General features: G+C 38.9%; 1 non-coding gene across 1 annotated transcript; it reads right to left on the bottom strand.

Annotated features, from left to right (window-relative positions):
- Window positions 1-373: 373 nt before the first annotated feature.
- LOC131410541 (U6 spliceosomal RNA) lies at window positions 374-475 on the bottom strand. The gene has a single exon (XR_009221279.1). It is a non-coding gene; the product is annotated as a U6 spliceosomal RNA (small nuclear RNA).
- Window positions 476-10039: the final 9564 nt, after the last annotated feature.

The raw sequence follows: 10039 nt of genomic DNA, 5'->3' as shown, positions 1-10039 counted from the left end.
TACCCAGGACAAAATTAGGAAATAGTTGTTGTTACTTAGTAAGTAAAAAACTCAGCTGAAGATCACAAACATGATTACAATGTTGGATCATCATATTCTGACTAAGCTATCTCCCTAACTAGACTCTACGCCTTTGTACCAACCCAGCAGGTACTAACCACCATCTGAGGACTGATGACGTAATGAGCTATCATAGAAGATTTTGAAAACATAGAAAATATTCTTTTGTGATAGTAAAGGACAAGATATGAAACACTATTTTTGTAAAATAAAATAAACACAAGCAGCAGATAGAAACAAAGACTACATTTTTTTCTAAGTTTGGGTGATATGAGTGTAATAATCAGAGAGACTTTTCTTTCTTTCTTTTTTTTTTAATATGGAATGTTCCATGAATTTGCATGTCATGCTTGCACAGGGCGATGCTAAGCTCTGTATTGTTCTATTTTAGTGTATGTGCTGCCAAAGTGAGCAAAGTGGGACCTTGACTTCAACTCAGGGCCTGGCATAGAATGGGCCATCAGTAAATGCATTTTTAATGGATAGAAATGGTTGATACGACACCTCTTGGCTTAAGGCTTAGTATATTCTTATTGCCTTATATAAGTGAGTTAGCAATCTTGTCTCCTCCTGATTTTAGTTTTATTTTTGGTCACAGTATGCTATAGGTAAACTGATTCTTTTTTTTTTTTTAATAAAAACTGAATCACAAGATCAATAATGGGACGAGAAGACCAGAGCCCATTGCCATGTCCCCAGCGAAGGAGCTGTTAGGTTAGAGGAGGGTGAAGGGTTCAAAGGCAGACAAGAGCTGGCTCACAACAGACATCTCCCGGGCACCCCTTTTCTTTCCCTTCCCCTCCTGTCCTCCCTCCTCTCTCCTGTGTGACCAGCCTAAAAATCCAGGAAATTTCTATGTAAAAAAAAAAGTTAACCATATTTGGATCAAAATATCTGTAAAACTGCAAGCTGAGCAGATCCAAACATTGATAAATCAGCCCGCATTTCAGCCATTAAATACAGGCCACATACAAATAGCCAGGTAAGAAATGCAAGTGAGAAGGAGCAATTTAAGGAAGGGTAAATCCAGGGCTTTTGCTCTAACTGGTAGAAGGACACAGTGGGTGGTGAATAGATTTGAAGCAACCCTTGTCTGGGATTGTGGAAATGAGCAAGACATTTATGTTTAGGGGAAATTTCACTTGGCACCTGGCCATGGTTATTTTGGGCCCCATCATGCCAGACTTTTCAATCAGAGTAACTTCCCTGTAGAACTTAATATCTGTGACAATCTTAACTCCTTGTCTGGGGGAGACACACTAGAGGGAGACGAGCCAATCTGCTTGAAGGATCTAACAAAGGCTCTGTCACTTTCCTTCCCTCACAGTTTGAGTTTGCAGGTTTCTACCTGTCTGCAATAACACAGTGAAAAATAGCAAGTTTTAAAAAAATGAATAAAATAGCTTGAATTTAATACTGAATTGATTTGAGTATTTATTTTCAACCAAATAGCTCCCTTTGGTGATCTTTCCTCTGGGTGAAATAGTTGACAGCAAAGAAAGTCTTCCAGTTTCGACATGTTTACCTGTTCACTTTTGTCTCTGAGCCTGCAGTTTGCCCTGACACAATGAACAAGTCCACAGGGCTTCAGAGAATCAGAGATATTCTTGGGAAAAGGCAAGTATGAAAACTGCTATTTATTTTAAAAGGGCAGGTTGAGGTTATGCATCTTTTATGTTTGGGGACACATCAATCTAGTATGCAGAAAAAACATTATTCCATAGAATTAGTATTTCACAAAGCAAATGAAAATATTGGCATTTCGAACTTAGTATTTTGATGGTTAAAAGTTCTTTACCTAAGTAAATGAGTTTTTCTTCAAAAAAAAAAAAAAAAGAAATTAACCTGATAATGACATCCATATCCTTTCAGGTCATTTACATGTATAATGTGAAGAATTACCATCTATTTAACTCTAGTGGGACTCAGGTACTTTAGAGACCTTCACATACTGATTTTCTCTGCTCCATTTCCTCTTAAAGTGTTTATCAGAAGGCACTGGCTTGTTAATTAATCTGCCTCTTTCTCCTTGGATGCCTTAGAGTAGGATTCTCAAAAGAAGGTCCAAGGACATCTGCATTTGAATAACCTGCACAATTTATTACAATGCAGATTCCTAGGCCTTAGTCCAGATCTCCCGAACCAGACTTTCTGGGCTTGAGGCCCAGGATTTTGTATTTTTAATAAACTCACCAGCTGACGCACCTAGAATTTCAGAATTCTTTCATAGCGGGAAAACTTACCTTCCAAGGAGTGGCAGCTTTAATTTAAAAGTGGGGCCTGGACAGAGAATTCAGAGCTTTCTAGCCAAGAGAATACCATCATGCTTCAAGTAGAAGTTTTGTAAACTTACACACTAAAAAAGCATATTTCCAATAGTATTTTAAGAAAGCTTATCATATTGGTAATTTATCAGCAGAATTAATTGAACTGAGATATATATATATATATACACACAGACACATATATATGTGGTCAGATATACGCTTAACATAAGGAATATATACTTTTCCCTATAGGAAGATCAAAAGTAATATAATATTACTTTGTTGCATGAGTGGCCACAGAGACCTGCATTACTGGAACGTGTGTCACAGGAGACTTTTCTGTCCCCTCGTATCTTGGAAACTCAGGACTCAGCAACGTCTTGATCCTATGACTGTTAAACACATGTCACATGCAAGTGACAACTAATAGAACTTGATAATAACACTTCAGTAGCTTGATATGGCCTCTCTAAACTTTGGTTAAGGACTATTAATATATAATCAAGTAAGTCTTTCAAAAATGTCTGCCAAGAGAGCAAGTTTGAAATAGGTCATACAAAGCGACAAACATCAGCTCTGAGCTGGACTGCATCCCGCCTCCTCCATGCCCACAGCAAGAGCAGTCGCTCCCAGCCCTGGTTCCGTGTTATAATCACCCACAGAGATTTCTAAAAAACACCCACGCCTGAGCCCCCACCCCGTAAATTCTGATTTAATTAACTGAGATGGAAGAATGATGAGAAGAACTGGAAAGGAATATTTTCGGTCCTAGAAGGCTGAAGAGAGATATATTTTGAGGAGAAAGCGCCAACATAAAATGTCTAATTGTCAAACCACATCATTCAGCACATTCTGTTAGTGAAGATTGTAGGGTCTGAACATTAATCAGGTATAGGTAAAGGCATAAACTCGTGACAGTGGAGAGAACAGGAAAGGACCCATCATCAGAATAAAGATTTCAACACTTTCCTGGAAGTACCAGGATGATTGGCGTTTGTTGATGCGGAAGACAGGAAGCCGAAGCCTGAAACGGGCGGGGAGAGCCGAGGGAAAGGAGGAGACCCATCAGCCCTGCAGAGCCCTGAGAGGCGTGGCTCTCTGCATCGCAGGGACAGCGGTGGGTGGGAGTGAAACACAGGACGCAGAACCAGGGGTTAATTCAAGTCCCCAATATGGACGACCCTGCCGCTGCCTTCCCTCTCCCAGCACTCCGGGCCGCCAGGCGTGTACTCCTTTAACCAACCAACAAACGGGAAAAGGAAGAGGATCTTTTCTCCTGGTATTGGAAGAACAATCTGAGGAGAACCAGGACAACCAGGAAGAGACTGGAGCAAACGCCTCTTCGTTCTGTCGTCTTTGAGTCACCTGGTATGAGAGCTAGCTTCCTGGCCCCTCACCCTGGAGTGCAGCTGGCCAGTGGACAAGCCACATCCACCCTCAGAGAGCTCACAAACGGACTCTGCTTAAATATCAGTGAAAATCAAGAGACACCAAACGTGAGCAAATCCTGCAACTAAACAAGAGAAAGATCAAAATTAACAAACAGAAAAAATGATCCTGGAGGAAATAGAGTTAATTCAGAACTTAGGAAAAAAAACCCTTCTAATTAATATTAGAGAGATCAGAGAGGATTCTGCATCCATAAAACAAAATCAGAATGCAGTGAAAAAAGAACATTTAGAGAACAAAAAGAACTCTGGATATTTAAAAAATGTATGTTTTCTGAAACAATAAAAAAAAAAAGAAAAAATAGAAAGATTTGAAGAGATCGTTGAGTAACCTCCTAGAATAAAAATCAAAAAGTTAAAAAATAGAAAATATGAGCAAGAAGTTTTAAGACATATTAACATATATAATTATTCAAAAGTTCAACATCCTATTCATAGGAAATTTAGAAAGAGAAGGGAGAAGACAGAAGGGAGGAAATAAAAAAACGTTCTCGAGTGGAAGATAAAAGTCTTCAGTGAGTCCCCAGGGCATCAAATGTTAGAGCCAATTCTTACTGTCACAGTGTGATAAAATTTCTCAATACCATGGAGAAAAATTATCCCAGTAATTTTCAAGGAGAAGAAACAGGACATCAACAAAATAACAAGTGTATTGTTATTGTATTGGCATTGGCCATCCAATCAACAACTGCGAATGCCAGAAGCTAATGGAGCAATGCCTTCAAAGCTTCGAGTGGAAATTGTTTTTCACTTAGAATTCTAAAAGCAGTCAAACCCATTATCCAAAGAAAGATACATTTTTAAAACCTTCAAAAATGTAAATCCCCTGCAAGATAGTTTTTGCCACCATTTCTTAGGATATTGCTTGAGGATATGTTGTACAATGAGACAATAAACCAAGAAAAAGGAAAACGTGAGATCTGGCAAACAGATAATCAAGTCCAGGAAAGGACTGTGCAATGATCCATTCTAGAGAGAATTCAGAACAACTTGGAGCAGGATAAAGGAAGGCTTGGGAAAAGGTATCAAAGGAAAAAAAGAGATTTAATACAATTGTTGAGATATTAAAAGAACGTAGGAGACAGAAAAGTCAGGCAATTTTAGAAAAAAATAAAAGCAGTTAACAACTCTAAGAAAACAAATCAACCAGCTAAGAAACTAAGTGTAATTATAGTACACTACTTGGCATTGCAATGGATACTATTTATATGGTCATTAGAACGTAAATAGTGGTTAATGACTTTCAACTTTAATAGACAACCTATAGATATAGTATTACACAACTGTTAGGAGCACAGACTCTAAAATTCTTACTGGCTATATGAATCCAGAAATTTACTTACTTTCTATGTTACTTAATTTCCTTTCTGTAAGATGGAAATAATAATAGTTATCTATTTTATAGTCTTGTGAGGCTTAAATGAGTTACTTTACACGCAGTATTTATAATAGTGCTCGACACGTAGTAAGTCCTCAATAGGTGTTAGCTAAAACAACAACAAATTACATATAAAAAATAGAAGTATTGACTTAGAACAAAAATGAAATGTTATTAAATTTGATAATAAACTGGATAAGCACAAATGGCTGAATGTGGGGAAGAATAACAGAGTGGAGTCAAAAGATACTATTTATAGGGGCCGGCCTGGTGGAGCAAGCGGTTAAGTGCGCTCGCTCCCCTGTGGTGGCCAGGGGTTCGCCAGTTCGGATCCCGGGCCCGCACCGACACACTGCTTGGCAAGCCATGCTGTGGCGGCATCCCATATAAAGTGGAGAAAGCTGGGCATGGATGTTAGCCCAGGGCCAGTCTTCCCCAGCAGAAAAAAAAAGGAGGATTGGCAGATGTTAGCACAGGGCTGATCTCCTCACAAAAAAAAAAAAAAAGATACTATTTATAGTTGATAGAAACAAAAATAATTATCAAAGGCAACTAAAAGAAAAACAAAAGTTACCAATATAATTGTGTAAATGAGTTAAATAATAATCTATCATAGCAGGGAGCTAATACTAGATTGTAACTATAATTAATATATCAAAAGCTAGCATGTAAACTTACAGAAATATAGGAGGAAATGACAGAAGAATCAAAAGAAATAAAAGTGGTTCTCTTTAAGGATCAAGGAAGGTAAATATCTTTACTTTTAAATACTTTCCAATTTTATTTGTCAATTATACCTCAACAAAACTGAAAAAAAAACCCAGGAAGGTAAAAAGAGGTAAAAAAAAGGTTGGGAGTGGATGATGGGAGCAGAAAACGATTGCTTTGCATTTTAGACACTTTGTACTATTTTATATTTAAACCATGTGCATACATTACTTTTATTACAAAAAATAAATTTTTTTTTAAAAGAAATAAAGTTAACACTATAATTCTTTCTAGAATTATTGCTAAGAACTATAGGAAACTCAGAGAGTTTGGAAAATATGAAAATTATAGGAAAGGAATGACAATTTCTGGACAAAATTTGATCATTTTAAAATAATCTAGTATTTGACCATAAGAAACAAAGATAATGCTTACTTTTACTGGAGTCAAGCAAAAATCACAGTACATCTGAAAACAAGTAAAGTTTAACGTCAATCACTCTTCTACTTCCCCCGCCCCTTGAAGTCATCAAGCATAGTTTGGGGAGGTGTTTGACTACTGACTTCAAGCGCTTTGGGGTCACTTTTGCCATTCAGTCTGCCCTTCTCCTCTTGTCTGTTTCTTTCCTGGCTGTGCTCTGAAGATTTCTGTATCATTAGATTTCCTTTCTGGCATTCCCAAAGGATGAGCATATTTGCAGTTAGCCCCGGAAACTTGATCTTTATCCTGAATCTCTACTCAAAAGAGGTGGATCATGTGGACACTCTTATTAAGAAAATGTTAATACATACTTAATAGCAATGCTTGCTTTGGTGAATTTCATCAATGCTTCTTAATCTGGACCTCACAGAACATGCATTTTTTTGACTGATTTCTTTTATTCTTTGGTCAGTATCTAAGACCTCAAAATTCATAATCCTTTTCAGTTATTTGCATAGGCTAGAGGTATCAATGATGAACATACTTCTATCTGCCAGAGCTGACCAGAGATTCTCAGAAACTGGAAGAAAACCCTACCCTGAAAGCTTTAGTTGGATGCCTAGGAACCATATTCTTCATATGTATGTACTTTAAGAGGTTGGCTAAGAAGCATAGCCTGCTGAAAATCCCAAATTCCTGCCTCTCTTCTAAATGGTATTGGAAGGTTCATATGAAATTTCTAGCTTTAATGAAAGCAAGACTATAAAATAATATGAAGTACTTTTGGAAGTAATCTCATTATGGCTTATGGCTCCATTCTCATTAATTTATAGTTACGTTAGGTCACCCCATCTTCCCTTTCTTTTCTTTCCATCACACATGATTTAGCAGATCTTCATGCCTGAGGAAACACGTGACTTCAATAGGAGACTTTAAAGGAGTATGATAGGAACCGTTTTCTCCTGATGACTGTCCACTGCTAGCTTTGAGGCTGGAAGTTCGTATGCTGGGAATGCACCTCCTATGGGGTCAGGAGCAGAAAACTCAGGCTGGAGGAAGGAGTCACAGAGGCTACCACTAGCACCTTCAGAATGGAGGAAGGGCAAGGAAGGCAAAGTGGCTGAAGCTCTGCAGGGCAGAGAGTCCTGGGTGGGGAGGTCAGAGACGAAAATGGGATGGTGTGGGAAGGGGGTAGAATTTGTAAAGCCTTGGACGCTTTGAAGGACTTGGAGGAACTTTTACTCTAGGAGAAATGGGAGATTATTGGAAAGCTTTAAGCAGAAAAATATGAGGTTTTTAAAGAATCTCTCTGGCTGCTCTGTTGAGGGTAGACTCTATGAAGCAGAGTGAAGCAGGAAGGCTAAAATAAGGCTGCTGTAATAACCAGGCCACAGATGATGGTTGCTTGGACCAGGAAGGTGGTGATGAAGGAAATGAGAAGTGATTCGATTATGGATCTATTTTGAAGATAAACCAATAGGTTACGCTGATCATATGAATGTGGGATATAAGAGAAAGAGCAGAGTCAAGAATGACTCCAAGATCATGGCCTGAGCGACTGGAAGGATGGAGTTGCCATTTACTGAGATGGAAATGTCTTCAGATAGAGCAGGTTGGTGGAGGGAGATCAGGAGTTCAGAGTACGACATATTAGAATTGAGAAATTTGTTACAAATGCAAATGGAAAGTTGACAGGAGTAATCAAGAAATAAACTTCTTTTTTATATTTATTCTGAAAATTGAATTCACATAGACTAAATATCACAAGATAGATTTATAGCTTGATGATAATCTTGGATTGTACATATAAAAATGCTATGGCAGATCTTCTGGTTTTTGTTGAGCGACAATTATGGACATTTCTAAAAAGATCCCCCAAATAAAGCATAACAGTGAAGCTTGAAGATAAAATCTTTTACCCTTGTTCCAAAAATTGACACCAATGAGTCTCAAAAGCCCGAGGGCCCGTACTATCAGATCATCCATTGTTATAATAAAGCATGTCATGTCAAAATTCATCATGCATTTTCACAAAGCATATTTTACACTTGACTTGCCCTTAAGCATTTAGATATTTACTTCTCCCTGAAGTCACCTGTACAGTTAGATTAGATGATTCTCAGGCGTTGGATTTTACTCAGGTGTGCTGACAAGCACAAATAATAAATCCTTGGGAAATTTCCAGATTTCAGCTGTCTTTTGCCTGTGCAAGTTGAATGAACCACAGAAAAATAAAAAGGCAAAATTTAATTTATTCATTTTTCTCTTTACTGAAAATTTTGTAGCCAGTTTCTGTGATTCAGAAGAGCTCTTATGAGCTCTCTGTCTGATCTAGGGCAGATCCACAGTGGAGATATGAACCTACTCGGAGAGACCCTGAAGGACTTGAGGCTTGAGAATTTTCCACTGCAGCCTCATGTGTCCTTGGTCCCTGCAGCAGTACCCCGCACCCTCTCAGCAAATAGCTTTATCTCCTAGCTCATCCTCCCCACTACTCTTGACAAACTCAGACTGTCCAAATACTCAGCCTGCAAGAACAATCCCTCTATTCCCATTTCTGAAACTAGCGTATGCTGGCTGGTCTCCTACTGCTAAAGTCCCATAAAACCTTCTGGCCTCCCTCCCCAAATTAGAACACTCCATAGCCTTCCAGGCCTGGCATTTTCAAACAAAGGTTATGCTAACTGACCCGTAAAGCCACAGATATCCTGTGCCCTGTGGAATTCCATTACCCCCATGCTAGGGCCTCTCCTCCTGGCAGAGTTCAATTGTTGGCGGTGAGAGGAGAGACATGAAGGGATGGGTCGAGAGATGTGTGTTCTAGGACAAAGGAAAAGCATAACCTAAGTGGGAAGGCTCTTCAATGCGGCTGTGAAGAAAACAGTGACCAATTCCAGTTGTCCAATGCATAGAAAGTTTGGAGGCAAATACATGTGAAAAATAGACATGGAGCAGATCCTATAGGGCCTCAAATGTTCAATCCTAGAGTTTAGAATTTATCTGACAAGTGTAAGTAGTCATTGAAAACTCCTCAGCTGGGTCCTGACATCATAACTCACACGAAAAAGGACCAACATGGGACATTCTTTTATAGTTGACTAAGTTCTTTCGTATATATGATCTTATTTAACTACTGGTTTTTCTTCATTAATTTTCCTCTGGAACCAATACTTAATCTGGATCAGACAGAGAAAATATTGGAGGCGAAAAGACTTGTTTAAGCCGTTGCAATGATGTCTGAGATTTTAAGTCTGAGTGATTGGGTGGGGTTAGTGGGGCTGTAATTATCAAAAGTAGGGCACGTGGAGGGAGGAGGACACTGAGACAGATGGTGGTGATTCATTTTTTGTACATACTGAATTTGAGGTGGGAACCTCAAATGGTGTGTTTTACATGCCATTAGATCTAGGGGACTCAATTTGATACATGAAGCTACAGATTTGGAAGTTATACACATGGAAAGTTGTGTTATGACCAAAGGAGATCAAGTAAAAAGGGAAGCCCAAGGGCAGAACTCTGATGGCAGGAGGAAGAAGAACAGCTAGAGAGTATTATCAACTTTCTGAGGCTTGGTCCTTGCTCTGATTGTTCACTGCTGTAGCCCAGTGCCTGGCACTGTAGCTGGCACCTCGTGGGCTTTCAGTAAGTATATGTAGACTACAGGCATGAAGCGTTGCCAGATTGCTCCCTTGGGCAACGTTCCTCTGGCGATCAAGACAGCATCTCTGCAAGTGTGCATTAAAAGATGTATGCTGGGG

Source organism: Diceros bicornis, chromosome 1 (genome assembly GCF_020826845.1).
Source record: "Diceros bicornis minor isolate mBicDic1 chromosome 1, mDicBic1.mat.cur, whole genome shotgun sequence".
NCBI classification, from domain to species: Eukaryota; Metazoa; Chordata; class Mammalia; order Perissodactyla; family Rhinocerotidae; genus Diceros; species Diceros bicornis.
This window is presented reverse-complemented; position numbering and strand designations above follow the sequence as displayed.